The 14,333-nt window shown below is 45.9% G+C and overlaps 1 long non-coding RNA gene across 1 annotated transcript in view; it reads right to left on the bottom strand.

The window, feature by feature from the left end:
* The window catches only part of LOC129785645 (uncharacterized), a 42,646-nt gene extending 29,529 nt beyond the window's left edge, over nt 1–13,117 (bottom strand). Inside the window, exon 1 of the long non-coding RNA XR_008749798.1 lies at nt 13,072–13,117. This is a non-coding gene — a long non-coding RNA (uncharacterized LOC129785645). The remainder of the gene's footprint in view (nt 1–13,071) is intronic.
* Between the last annotated feature and the right edge of the window lie 1,216 nt (nt 13,118–14,333).

Below are 14,333 nucleotides of genomic sequence, written 5' to 3' on the forward strand. Positions count from 1 at the left end.
GGAAATGGGAAGATGGGCTTAAGTATCACTAAACTCCTACATTGCCTTTAGAGGTGATGGAGGTCGGTGCATCCGAGGCCTCCAGGGAGTAGCTAGTGCTGTAAGCTGCACAGCAACACTGTTCCCATAACATCATAGCAAGCAAAGGTGAGTTAGAGTGAAAATGCAATTCAGTGGTTCATCAATCACCCTTCTATTTTGAAGGAGTCAGATAAGCAAATTGAAAATGATGTCATGGCTCCCACAGGGCACTGCAATATGCTGCCATTTGTCCAGCCAGAGCACAACTCTTATTAGTATGATATAACACAGTTGGGAACTCAATAGAAAAAACAAAGCTGGAATTTAATAAAAAAAAACTCTGTAGCTTTTAACTCATTGCCCTTAACATGCAGAGCTACTGTAAGTGAATGCCTTAACACGAAAACTCTGAAGACCAAAGAATTAAAGTAAATGCAATCAGCAGATTACTAAATACCAATGGGAAATTTAGAGCTATAGAACAAAATCCCAGAGCATTAAAGGATTTACCGCTTGGCATTGATGAGAAGCAAATCTTTGGATTTCCATTTCTATCCTTAATTAGTAACTGGGGTTTATTTTATTCTAAACTGAGTCACAAAAGATAACACACCCTAAAAGAAAATAGAAAGCAGAGCAATAAACTTCATAAAATGTCTTATTAAAAAATAATAAGTAAAAAGAATAGATTCAAATGGAAAATCAGTTTCCAGCACTTCCATTTCCTTTTGTTTTCTTGTCTTCCCACCCATGCTCAGCTCTTTTCTAATAACATTCAGCTCTTTGCTAGAGAGGTTACTGAGGGAGGTAACAAAGATAGCATTTTCAAACCCAAAAGGGAGGCTCCCCTTTTAGAAGGGACATTTTAGGAGTGTTCTTGCTTCTTCACAGCTTGGGTTTCGAAAGTTTGCTGTCTCCCTGCCGAGTTCCCAGGGCCCCTTACTGGAACGAGGACCAGAGATGGATGATCTGTGCTTCTACACACCTTCAGCTCTGAAAAAAACCAGCTCTGTCAAATGGAGCATTTTTTATACATATGCTTTGGGACAGGGGAAAGATAAGGCTCATCTGGTTAATCAGGAGAGCCCTAGCTTAGTTATCTGAAGTCCCCATCTGCTGTTTGCACCATTGGTGATGTACTCCCAGGAACCAGCTTGGCAGGGACCCCCTGTTGCTGGCAGCAGCCTGGCTGGGCTGGAGCATGCCCAGCTGCCAAGATGCACCATAGGGATTTGGGGTCTGATTCCCTGAACTGCGATACAGGCTCCCACTGCAGCATTTCAAGCACAGCTCTTGCCATGGCTTCAAGCAAAGCTGTGATATATAAGCAGCTTGCTTCAGAACAGGAAAAGAGAAAGAGCCCACGAGTTAAACCTGAAGAAATACATAACAAAGAGCCCAGCCCCAAGCAAACCATGTGCTGCAGTGAGGAAGAAGCTGAAGTACCATCTCCCTGCTATCAATCACTCCCTGCTTTCCTCCCTTCCCCAATGAGCCCAAAAGCACATTTGTTCCCCATAAAAATTTACTACAGAGTAGTACAGAGTGCTGCCTGTGATTCCTGGGCTGAGGCTGAGCAGCAATGCCCGGGCATGAAGGAGTAAAGAAAGCGTGGCATGTAGTAAGGCTGAGACAGGCAAAGTAGAGCCATTTAAGGAGAAAGATCTTAGGAAGTTTCTCTGTGTAGGTATGTTGCAGCACTAACAAGTTAGCAGGCTACAAGGCTTTTACCGCCCCACACCAGCCCTCTCATGCCTCAGCACCACCCTCAGTCTCACACAAGGTTTCAAAGGTTCATCTACTGTCTGTGCTGTTTCTTCCTCTTCAGGCCAGGCCACCCAGCTTCTTGCCTCTGCTGTGTCCAAGCTCTTCCTTCTCCAGGCTCCTGTCCCAGCCAGCCTCTCCTCACCCAGGCTCCCTGCTTCTCCCAGGGCCTCTCCTTGTCTCTCTTACATCCAGGGTTCCCTTCTTTTTGGTGCTTCCTTCACCCCTTCTGGGCATCTCCCTCCACTCCTTTCATCCAGAACTCCCCTTCCCTCCCCTCAGAGCTATTTAACTGCTTAGCAGGAACCAGCCACAGCTGCACATCATCCACGTCAGCCAACCCACCGCCCCTGAAGCCAGCCCACAGCTGTATATTATCAGTGTTAATTAACCTGCCTTCATTCCTCTACAATTCCTTTACACAGGTACGAGCTCAGTGTGTGCTTAGGGTACCAAGACTAGCAGCAAGATGTGTGTGAGCTGCTTAGTTCTGTGTCTTCCACAGTCAGAGGAAAGCAGGACATAGGACTTGTGAAAGACCTCTGGAATCATCCAATATAGCTCCTTCTACAGCAGGTACTAGGTCAAATAATTCCCACCATAAACTCACTAAACTGCCAAAAAAAAAAAATAAAAAAAATTCAAGTATTTGCCCTGTCTTTACCTACTGGAGCTGCTCGGGAGCCTCACTTTAACATCTTCTACTGATTTCTACCCACCTGGGGAGACTTAGGAAAGATGATAGAGACATGAGGGAATCTTAGATAAAAGGATTAAATACTTACAGCACAAAAGCCAAGGTCAGCAAGCTTTGTCCAAAAGTTAAAATATTCATAACAGGCTCATACGTGCAACAACATAACCTCTTGATTTATCTGTTTAGCTTGGGATGTGTCATGCTGAATGCCAGTGGGGTCACTCCTGTGCTAAGCCCAGTAGATAAAAGATTATCACTTGCATGAACCCGGCTTATTTAGCTCTGCTGGGTTGCATTTGCCCACTTCTTACCATGGTCCTACCTTGTCTGGAGCCCAAAATGGACCACAGCATAACTTCAGCCGTGGCTTTGAGTTCTTTTGCCTGTATTTCAAGGCTGAGGTGGGACTAAATGATCTCTCCTGCCCATGTCCTCCTTGCTGTCTCCTGTCCTCCTCTGCAGTCACTATGATGTGAAGAAAGAGCAATGCTGGCTCCACCTGAGACATCACCTCTTTGGTCCATGGTTGAGCCATAGTTCAAATATTATTTCTAGAGGTCTTGCCTGGAATTCAACTTCACCTTGCCAAGCATGGCTGTAAATTTCCCTCTGCTCCCGTTCTTCCCCTGCATCGCGGTGTGGCTGGCCTGAGCTTACCCAAACCCAAAGCGCTGAGGCCAGAGGCAGGGACAGGGCTCTGCTGATGCCCAGTGCCAACTGACTGGTGGGGACAGCAAAACTGGGCACGCCTCACGGGTTTGCCAGTTAGCGAGGAGCCAGCAGACGTGTGCAGTGCCTCATGTGGGCCATGGGCTCTTGGGGTCTGGGGGCTCCAGGGTCCAGATCTACAAATCTGTCCCTCCCGAGCACATTTCCACATCGCTTCACAGCCAGGGCTTCAGTCAAATCCAGCCCTGGCAGCAAACAGGTCCTCCAGGTTTATGAATCATCTAATGAGCAAAACTGCATTAAGTACACCCAACCCCAGTAGTGTCAAAGTAGGTATTCAGGACTCAAAAATTATGGTATGGCTTAAAAACAGTGAGTTTAAAAAATCCTACTTTGAATTAATTTTATTTGTCTTGTAGTGTGCAGTCCCTTGGATTGAAAACTGGACAGTGGATGCACACAAAGTCTTAATTATCAGCTAAAATTAGAGGTATGCATCTGAGAATGAACACTGGGTATAGTCACATGATTGCAGGAGCTGACTAAACTCTCTTTCAGCTAGTTGGTTCATGAAAAAAAAAGGAAAACAAAACCAAACCAAACGCCTACCACCACCACCCCCCAGCTTGTTTAATGAATTGCTTAACAAGTGGTGATACTTCAGTTTATGGTGATTCATTAGATCCTTATTCTCAAGGTGATTTGTGGTGGGCTCCTTTGGAAGCATTGATGGATATCTGCCCATCTGAATCAGCAGACCTCTTTATCTCAGGGCTTCAGCAGCTCAGTCTTTAATGCATTTTGGTTTTGTGACACCTCTGCTGTCACCAGGAGGAAGCCTGCCACAGGGGAATGTGATGGACGACTGTGGCAGAGCCATCAACTGGGACTACATCTCCTGGCTTATGGGGTGCCCTGTGCTAGCTCAGAGAAGAGAGAAAGCAACTCCCTCACTTGTTTTTTTAATTTGTTAAAATAACAGCTCCATATTCCCAGGGGCAAATGTCAGGAATAATTGCATGCAAATTGCACTGGAGTCATGCTAACGCACCCATTGCCACCCAAGGGCTCCTGAAGGGTTAATATCGAGGGCTTGCTGGAGTTCAGTTAATTTACAACTGGAGACCTTTATCATCTCACACTGACATTGAGGGCTCACATTTCGCACTTAATTACTTGTTCAGCAATCACGCCTGGAAGAGATAGATGTGTTTCTGTGTTTAGCCCATGCAGCTGTGAATTGTTTATTTACTTATCGTCAGGCCGGGAATGGCTGTAATTTAAAGGTTCAGATCTCTGCTACCCTGAGCAGTGCAGGTCTTCCTTTAAACACTTCCATATTGCTGCAGTGGAATTTTGCTGGAGATGCCCGTCTTCTCCTCCTGTTGTGGGTAATGGGCCAGCAGGTGTTCCTGGTTATCGGCGACTGTGATTATTTATGCTAAACAAGTGCTGCCAAGTTCACAATCATAACGAAGGATCGACGGAGATAAATTTTGGAAGGTAAAAAGCAGGCCAAGGAGATGAAGCAAGATGAATTCCAGTAACTCAGCTTCTGGGGAATGGCTCGATCCCTATCTCGGCCCTGGAATAGCTGAATCACAGCAGCTTCAAACAGTGGCTCACAGCAATTCATAGGCCAAATGGTGTAATTACAATTTAAGCTGTCAAATGGTGACCAGATGGCTTTATCTTTCACACCAGAGGCCTAAGAAGTTGGTAGGTGTGACCTTTCCACATACCAATCCACCTGCACGGTGCATGAGGTCTGCAAAAGCCCGCGTACCCGGCGCGCTCAGCCCATGTGCACTGGAGCCCATCCTTGGCTTTGATAACTTTTGAGCAAAGCTGGGTAAAATTAACAGTATCAGTTTTCACAGGGCTCCCAGGCTGCATCACCCTTCAATGCCAAGACAGCAGCCACCATCAACGTTGTTGGACTACTTCACCACACGTGGATGCAGAGGGTAACTGTAGTAGAAAGAAGGGGGGATGCCCCCCGTTATTCCCTTGGGGCACATACAGACTTCCCGTCTACCTAGGAAAGGAAGAGTTGGGCAGGACAAGACATTCTTGGTTCAATAGCTGGCTGGCAAAATATATCTCAGAAGGAAAAGTGGTGAAACTCCCTTCCAAGAGGGAGTAGGCAAACTGGCCTGTCCATACATCCATCGGCCAGCCCGTGCGCAGGCAGAGCTGCAATGCAGGAATGCCACATGGCAGCTGTCCTTGTGATGGGCGTGATGGAGGAGAGCTTGATGGTGGAAACAGCCTGGACACGTCGTCTAGTTCCTGGAGACTTGTTCTGGGCAAACCTCCGTCCAATTTCCCCGCAGAGACCACCTCCCAAGGTTAGGTGCTTGCTGGGGAGAAGATCCTCATAGCCCGTCCCATCGCCGAGGATAGCTCTCTGCAACCTCCAGGAAAACACAGCCTGGTCCGGCACCGGCCAGATCCCATAGGAAAGCACTCAGCTTTGCAGCAGGTCTCAGATTAAAGCAATATTAAAAATAAGGACTTTGGGTTTGACATTAACCCCAGGGCTGACACATACCACCAGCAGCAGAGTTCCTGCCTCAAGACTCTTGCAGAAGCCAACCTGCTTCGATTTAAAGAAAAGGCTTTCCTGTCCCACGTTCTTATGAGAAACACACATTTCTCCCAGTCCCAAGGTTATTTCTATCTCACAAACGAGGAGAAGGGGATGCAAGCTGACAGGGAACATGGCAGGAAAGGCTACTGCAAAGAGGTGGTGCTTCCTAATATTATTTTTTTCTATTATCATCACCACTGCTGCTGTAACAAATTACCGATCTCTGAAGATGGAACATCATCAAAACAGTGTAATAATAATATATAATAAACAACAGATCAGACCTTTCTGTTTTTGAAGAAGTGTAAGAAATATTTTTGGCCATACACAAACAAACAAAAAGGAAGATAATTCCAGAGTGATTTGAATTTTCTGAGACGCAGATATACAATCTTATGTGTCACTTCAGTAAAGTGAAAGAAAGAAAAGAACCTAGATAGGTATAATTGAATTACAGAAAATCCTGGAATTTGATGAGAGATAAAGTTACCACTAACTCCCTTAAAAAAAAAAAAAAAAAAAAAAAAGATAGATATGACATTAAAATGTCAAGAAAGCAGTGAGCTGCTTAATTGAACGTTCAGTTTTGGGTGCGTTCACAGTCGTGTCGGCAGCGCACCCATGTACACACTGAAGCATAAACACTGCAAAATGGAAAGAAACCCAAACCACGACTTTTACAAAGGACTGAAATGAACAGCTCAGAAATGCTGCAGGATTTACAAAAGAGCATTGCAAGGCAGAAACAATTGCTAGCAAAACCTGAGCAGTAACAGCCCTGTATGTTCAGGCGTGCCGGCGCTGAGAGGGGCTCTGCGGGCTGGATTGGTGCGGGTGGCACAAACGAGTAGGACCCAGCCAGCCCCCAGGTAGCCACCTCCTCAGTGACCCACTGACACAGAAAATGGAAAGAAATAACTTATTTCTTTCAGCGTTTTGCTGGTTTTCCTCCTTTTTTGATTTTTGCTTCTGCTGATTCCAGTGCGATAGGTAGCGGCAGCACGGGTGTTCAGGGTCACAGCCTCAGCTTAGGGAAATGGGGCTTTTCAGTGAATTATGAAAATTTAACTCAGATGAATCTTGCTGCAATTGAACAGATATAAAATTACAGAAGGTAACTATTGGCTATAAATAAGCTTCCCAGGCCATCAGAGGAATTACTGCCAAGCTGCAAATAACCTGTGAGCAGAGAGATTAAAGGCAATGGGTGCACTGAGCTATTTTGAAGGCAAGCGCGGAGGGGAAGGGACAAACATCCCTCCCGCCGGCTCCCCGGCACTGCCACTTCAGTCAGGCTTTTCCACACTTCGTGGGAAGTGAAAAAGTTTGCCGGGACCCTGAGGGGCTCTGAGGAGGCAAGGCGAGCTGGGGAGGATGTGCCATGGTCCTGCTGGGTGCCACAGGGCACCAGCCCAGGTGTGACAAGTACCAGGGGGAGAGAGAGGACCCTGCACTGCTGTGGCACCCATATTATTTCTGTCGTGAACCCACATACCACTGGTTATTGCAGTCAGCTGGTTCAGTAATAATACTGTTCTCAAATGCATTTTTTTGCACCAGGCATTTGTAGTGGAGCGCTGGAGAAGAGGGACTTCTGCAGGCAATGCCTCCTCGGCTCCGGGACCCCAGGGCAGAGGGGGGATCGTGCGGTCTGGGGCTCGCCACTGCCCCACATTTCAAAGAGATTTTATCTGCCTGGCATGGAAGATTTCCCAAACTGTTTATATTAAGAGCAGCTTTTGATGCCAGCAATGAATATTACTATATTACTGAAAGGAATCAAAAGCTAAAGTGCTTGCGTGTACAGTTAATCTATCCAAACAGAAAATGTTTCTTAAAAAATTACGGCACTATTTTTATAACAAACCTCAGCCAAACTCAAAACTGAATAAATATAATATGTTCTTTTAAAACTGATTTATTTTTTTAATCATGGGCAAAAATACTTTCCTTGCTTTCATTCATCAGCTAATACTTCACCCCCCCATGTTCGAACCCGGAGATCTGCCCGTGACGGGATTTCTGTTTCGGAGGCACTGGGGCTGAAACACCTCCCGAGGCTGGCGGGGAGGCGGATGTGAGCACGTTAAGTTAGCATCCCAGCCAGCCTGTGGTTTCTATCTCCTTTTAACGAAACCATGAAGAAGGCAAGAAAATGCCTCAAAAGGGCCAGTAGCAATGGGAAAGGCAGCCACCCTAAAACCCCGATGCACCAAGAGCCTCAATAAAAGCAGAGCCGTGTTATTTCTGCAGGATTAGGCATGGGCATCTATTCCTCCTGACACACTGTTAAAGCAAGAATACAGAGCTGCTGTCTTCATGGTATTAAAAACTGGCCTGTCGAGTCATTACCACAATGTAATTTCCATTAGGGCTGCTTATAGCAGTTTGGCCCTTCCTTTTTTGTTTTTTGGGGTTTTTTTAGTGCTATTATTATTATTACTATTTTATTTTAACCAGAAGAACTATGCAGAACTTTTCCTGGAGTTTTTGAGCATTTATTTAAACTTGCACTATTGCCCAAGACCACAATTTGAATCTCTCCAACCTCATCCCACGATCTTTTACTCCCCTAAACGTGGCGTGCATCGGATTCTCTCACGAAGAGGAGTCAAACCAAACAGGCTGCAGTGTGCAAGTACCCTCAAATGTAGTTAAAAATTACTAGAGGAGACGGCACTGGGTGATGAATAGGCGAGCGGGGAAACCTGACCCCTGAGAGCTTACATATCCCCTTTTTGTTTGCTTGTTTGTTCTGCTGAACTTTCCAGGAGTTTCAGCTGCCATCAAACCCGGGGCCTTACCGTGCTAGAAAAAGCCATGAAAATGCTTTAATTCCATATCACCACATTGGTCATTTGCCTATGTATTTTTTAAGAGGGGATGATTCTGGTTGCAAACTGTCATAGAAAAAATATATTTAAATTTCTTCCATCTGATTTTCTTGTATGAAAGAGAAACTGTGTTTGGGTGCTGTGCCGTTCCCCCAGCATCTGTGTGCTGCTTATTCTGCTGCCCTGCTAAAGGTCAAAAGCAGGTAATGTATGTCAAAATTTCCACAGACTGGGGTAAGCTCTGAGGTTGTTGACTTTGATATCAGTTTTCTTCCACCCTGGGGTGGTGGTGGGGGGAAATATCACTCCAGCTCCTCATTGATTTTTCATGGAAATTCACCAATTTCTTCTATTTTAAGATCTGGTCTCTGATTTCTCCCTGATTATCATATCCCTCTGCCCCCAAAATGAAGCCCTGCTTTGTTTCAGCTTGGGATGATGATATCATCATTACTGCACTGAGCACAGGGCAAAAATCCCAGTTTGCTGGATCATCAGTGCTGAATGACAGAAGTTACTTCAGAAAAACAAACAAACAAACAAACAAAAAAACCCCTAGTAAATACAACTTGACAAAAGAGGAAAATAACGAAAGAAAAAGTTACGTAGAGCCTGCAATAGGAACGTGACGTGCCTGCGCCTTTGTGCAGAGGATGCTAATTAGCTCAGCGTTGCAGAATTAAGCACTGTTATGACTTTAAATGCTCCTTTTGGAAATCACACGTTGCTCCGGCTGTGTTTGTTTTCTTTCAGCTGACCGTCACTCTCGTCCCTGGCTTCAGCCCTTCTGGTTTTAGCTGCAAGCTGATACAAGGGGGGAAAACTGCTTTGCATTTCTAGCACTGCAGATAATATGAGATGAACTGATGGAACGAGCCACGTAACTTTATGGTGTGTCCCCCTCCCCGGCTCTGCAAGGGGCAAAAATGACCTTCAAACAAACAAAATGTTGGTCTCCAACATGCTTAATTGGTGCAGAACTGGATTAGGAAGTTTCCATTGGGCTCCTGAAGGTTTAAAGCCCCTTTTTTTCAGATATCTTAATAGAGATGTTGGTATTAATTAACCTCTTGGGCTCTTGCAGATGTTACAGGGAAAGTATTTAAAACTTACATTATAAAATATATCTGGGATATAAGCACGCTATTTATTACTGCTGAAGTCCAGAAATCTAAGGTATTAGAATTATTTTTTTTATTAATTGTCATTGACTCGCATATTCAATTAGAAGTGTCATTTTATGCCCACTAATTAAAAAAAAAAAAAAAAAGCTATTGGAAACTTTACTTGTGAAAACAGCCAGAATATTCCCTCCCATGACAGCACAGGAAAGCAATAGGGGTTATTAAAAGAAATCCAACAAATCAGGCTTTTAACATTTACTCAGATAATTAATCCAGAGAAAGAAAGAAAGGTACAGCAAAGAAATGAAAGCAGGAAAAAAAATTGTACTATAAGAAAATTTCATAGCCTAAAATAAAAATATTTTTTTCTAGATAAAACAAAACAAATACTTTAAAATTTATTTAGCCATTAGTGTGCATAGATATTTAATTATATATAGCAAGCTAACATTTCCGATATAGCCTACCAGTCATAACTTTGAGAAAATATACAGTTCAGTCTTTGTGAATCAGGGTGTTTTAAAGCTGTACAGGTAAACTCCTTTAAATGCAGTGGTGTGTGATTAACATACAAATTTAATTCTTTAGAACATCTTTCCCAAACGAGTATAAATGTGAAGTCTGCCCTTTAAATTAATGTCAGCAAGAAGTCAGGGGAAAAAATAAAACAAAACAAACAATAGCAAACAGTTTGAGATTGATTCTGCTCTTGCTAACCTCATTGTAAATAAGAGACTGGCTCTAATTTAGCTAATAAGATTTCACCAGTGTAAATTAAATTATGCTATTTAATTTATGATTAAAACAATCTCTGTCTTTGCAAACAAAATAGATTTTTTTTTTTAACAATTAAAGGATTTTCTCAAATTAAAAAGAAGTGCTGGCATGAGATGTAAAAGCAGAACTATGGACAGAATGTCACTGTGAGTAGAAAAAATATTTTTCTTAATTGATTTATATTTAATTTATTATTTTAGAACTTTAATCATATTTATTATTTAAAATTGCATCTATAATCTCTCAGATCAAACCCAATTTGTGGAAAGCATTTTTCTCATTGGCATCACATCTTTGCGCAGCATACAACATACCCACCATCTGTAAGTGCGTAAAATTAATTTGCCAATGCATGTAGCTACCCCACGAGATAAGGGCTGAATTACCAGGGGTTTGAACCTTTAGAAAACAGGAAAGGATTGTGTATAATCTGTTATACATTATAGTTGATTGTTATGGTTTTTAAGTGTTCTATAGTAACCAATTATTTTTATAATGCCTTTAATTGCATAAAAAGCAGATACGATGTGCACCACTCAGGGCAGGAGGGTACTGATTTTCATTCTTGACACAGAAACCTTCCCGATAAAATTTTTAAGCTGTGTGTTGATAAACCAAATGGTACTGTAAGTATATAACAAGTGCTGAAAAGATAAATACGCTTTCAATTGCAATGCAAATACGTGTCCCGGCAGCAGAAGGTGACCAGTGCATGAAGCCACTTTCTCCCTCCCGCACTGCCAAACTCGCAATGCCATCTAATGGAGAGCACAAGCATCTTCCCTGATAGCGATCTTTGCTTAGCTTCAACAGCTTTTAAAAAGCCTTTACAAAGCAATAGTTTCAATGGAAGAATAACAAAATCCTGTAGCAAAGGCTGGACAAATATTTTGATTGCCTTGCTAGATGTCAACACTTGAAATGAGTAGCGTTGTCTCAACCCATCCCTGTCTCACGGGCAGATGCACGTGGCCCCTAAAGTACGAGTCTCGGTTTTATAGGAGGTGCAGGGCTGATGCGGTTAGCTTAGATTTATTATCTTCTTAGAAATCCCCCATTCCTGTTCGGCAGAAAACTTGGAGACGTGACCCAGTTGCGACACAATGTGAAAATACACTCTGCTGCACTAATCCCTGCTCTCTGACGTGTGGTCATGACATGCTTTCATCTTCCCCATCGCTCACCCCCCCGCGCCCTGGCTCACGCACCCAGGCACGCACAGGCACACACGCACGCGGCCACTCGCAGAGGGATGCACACAGAGAAACCGAGACAGGGGTGCAGAGACAGGGAATCAATATGCCCTTGCCTTAAAATGCTCTTCACGTGTTGCATCTGCTTTCTGCAGCTCTGCAAACACCTCGGTGTGTGAGCACCTTCCCAAGAATGCTTTTATGTACCTATCCGTAGGCAGGCGTGCATCCCTGCTGCCAAATGCATGCACGGGGATCTATACACACATATTTAAATATAGGGGTGAATTACACTGCATTTTCACCCATGCAGCAAATAAAACTCGACCAACTTTTAGGACTGGCTCCCAAACCAGGCAGGCCCTAATTCGAAGATGATTTAACATTTCCACCCCAGTTAAATGTCCTTGGGCTTAAGGCTATCAGAAAGCGGTTTGGGTTTTGGTCTCCCCTTTCCCAGTTGCAGCTGAACAAAGCACCATTCTCTCTGACTCGTCTGTATTTTCCTTTACACTGTACCCAGGGTTTTCCTCTAATTTGTTTCTGTAGGGCCTGATCCAAAGCTCCCGCTGATTTCAGGAGGTTTGGGATAGGGCCCTGCGCTTCTTCAGCCCCTGACCTGCTGCAGCCAGGTCTGAAATCAGTGCTGATTCAAGTGATAAATATCAGGCCACACAAAAAGTAGTTTAGAAGGTGGGCTGGGGGGAAAAGGCTGTAATTTTCTGTAAAGCGTGCTGTCCTTATGCCAAGGTTTGCACCCCCACACCACCTATGTCAAGCATATTCTAGTACAGTAAGGTTAGAGATAAAATTCAGCTATAAGAAAGATGCAGTTTTAAAAGCAGCAGGATTGAAGACAGCAGTTAAAGCCAGTAGAGCTGGGGGCGGGGGGGGGGGGAGGGGGGGAAAGGCAGCAAACGGTGCAGAGTAGCTTCGCTGCTCTCAAAAAAAAACCCAAAACAAAACAAAACAAAAAAAACCCACGTAAAATAATTGCAGTGAAGCCCAACAACAGAAAACCCGAAGCAAATAAAAGCGAGTGGAACAGATTTCCGTGTTTACTTTTCTTTCTGCAGTTGGATCCCTTGTCGTAGCCACAAGAGCTGCAAGGGTAGGACGCGAAATGGGAAATAACAGACAGGGAAAATTAAAAAAAATAAAAATCTTTTAAAGCAACTGAAGGCAAAGGAAGCAAACCCAAAGCCTCCAGCCTGGGCCAGCGGAGCTGGGAGCTCGGCGGTGCCGCTCCCCAGGCTCCGTCCCGGCAGCCCGGCGGGGGCTGCGGGCAGCAGCGCGGAGCGGGGAGGGGACGGCGCAACCCCCGGCCCGGAGGGGAGGAAGAGGAAGAGGAGGAGGGTTTCGGGACGGGGAGAGGGAAGAGAAAAAGTCCAGTACATACAGCTCGATGAGTCCACCAGCCCCCAGCCTCTGCTTCTCTCTCTCTCTCCCTCTTAAGTAAAAAAGGAAATGCGGTTCTTTTTTTTTTCTTTCTTTTTTTTTTTGCTTTCACCCCCCCCCCCCCCCCCCAGAGTCAGAGAAGGAGCCCTGAGGAAGCTGGCAAACCCTCTGACCAAACAATCAACCGAGGAAACGCAACACATTCGTGCGAGCCGTGCGCTTTGACAGGGAGGGGAGCGAGGGCCGGCGGGCGGCGCGCAGCGTGCCGCGCAGCGCCGTGCCATTCAGCGCAGTGCCGCTCAGCGCAGGGCAGCGCAGCGCAGGGCAGCGCAGCGCAGGGCAGCGCAGCGCAGGGCAGGGCGCTGCGCGCCGCGGGCACTGCTCCCACCCGCAATACCCTCTCACTGCTGTGCTTTTACCCCACGCAAACATCCCCCGCGAGCTCCAGCATCTCCCGCGGGTGCGGCCGCCCGCTTTCGCTTATTTTGCTGGCTGCGGCGGAGCGCAGGGCAGGGGCGGGGGGTGCCGGCCGGGCTCGCCCCCCGAGGGGCTGCCTGCCTGGCAGAAGTGCTGACATCAGCCCATCAGCCCCGACACGAGCTGAAGGGCAGCTCCCCGCACCGCCGTGCAGGGTGCACAGCCCTTCTCCAGGAATGCTCTGCCCTTCGCACGGGCTGGGATAAGCAGGATGGAGAAAGGAGCTGGTTCCTTGCTGGCATTTCTTTTAGAAGTGCAATTCACACAAGGATGAGTGTAGCCAGGAGAGGGTTTGGGGGTTTGTTGGGGTTTTTTTTGGTTGTTTTGTTTTGGGTTGGATTCTTTTGGCTTTTCTATCGCCTCTGCTTCTCCTAAGTTTTCCACAGTTTACCCGTTCCTCCCCCTTTCATCCCGTTTCGGAATGATCGTCTCTGCCTGCCGATACGGACCGAAAGGCTCCCTCCCACCCCACCCCACCCCACCCCCCTTACGAAAATCAAACAAATAGATGGATAAATGGAAGCGGCGGAGCGGAGCAGCCCTCCCGGCGCAGGTCGGTGCTGCCCGCCCGACAGCATCGCAGGGGGGACGCGCTCCGCGGGCGGCGGCAGCCGCGCATTGCCGGGGGGAGTTTGGCTTCTCTTTAGGCTCTCATCTGGGCGAAGGCAATCCACCAAACCCCCCAGGGGATTTTCCCCGGTGGGGTGGGTAACCCATCAAACCCCCCAGGGAATTTTCCCCGGTGGGGTGCTCCACCAGATGCTGCTAAAGGCGGCTGGAGAGACC

The sequence above is a fragment of the Falco peregrinus genome, chromosome 14 (assembly GCF_023634155.1).
Source record: "Falco peregrinus isolate bFalPer1 chromosome 14, bFalPer1.pri, whole genome shotgun sequence".
Taxonomy (NCBI): Eukaryota; Metazoa; Chordata; class Aves; order Falconiformes; family Falconidae; genus Falco; species Falco peregrinus.